The sequence below is a fragment of the Gekko japonicus genome, unplaced genomic scaffold (genome assembly GCF_001447785.1).
Source record: "Gekko japonicus isolate JY-2015 unplaced genomic scaffold, Gekko_japonicus_V1.1 scaffold2912, whole genome shotgun sequence".
NCBI classification, from domain to species: Eukaryota; Metazoa; Chordata; class Lepidosauria; order Squamata; family Gekkonidae; genus Gekko; species Gekko japonicus.
The window spans coordinates 242686-242926 of record NW_015176064.1 but is presented as its reverse complement, the minus strand read 5'-3'; the positions used below and the strand labels follow the sequence as shown (position 1 = coordinate 242926).

Genomic DNA, 241 nt, shown 5'->3' with positions numbered 1-241 from the left:
CAGGGCAGAGAGGCCGAGGCCTTCCCCTGAGAAGAACACCAGAAGAGCCCTGCTGGGTCAGACCAGGGAGGGTCCCTCTAGTCCAGCCTCCCGTCTCACACAGGGGCCAGCCAGTCCCTCTGGAGGGCCAGCAACAGGGCAGAGAGGCCGAGGCCTTCCCCTGAGAAGAACACCAGAAGAGCCCTGCTGGGTCAGACCAGGGAGGGTCCCTCTAGTCCAGCCTCCCGTCTCACGCGCGGCC

At 66.4% G+C, this 241-nt stretch overlaps 1 protein-coding gene across 1 annotated transcript in view; it reads right to left on the bottom strand.

The window, feature by feature from the left end:
• IQCA1L (IQ motif containing with AAA domain 1 like) overlaps window positions 1-241 on the bottom strand; it is a 53322-nt gene that overhangs the window by 13867 nt on the left and 39214 nt on the right. The window lies entirely within an intron of this gene.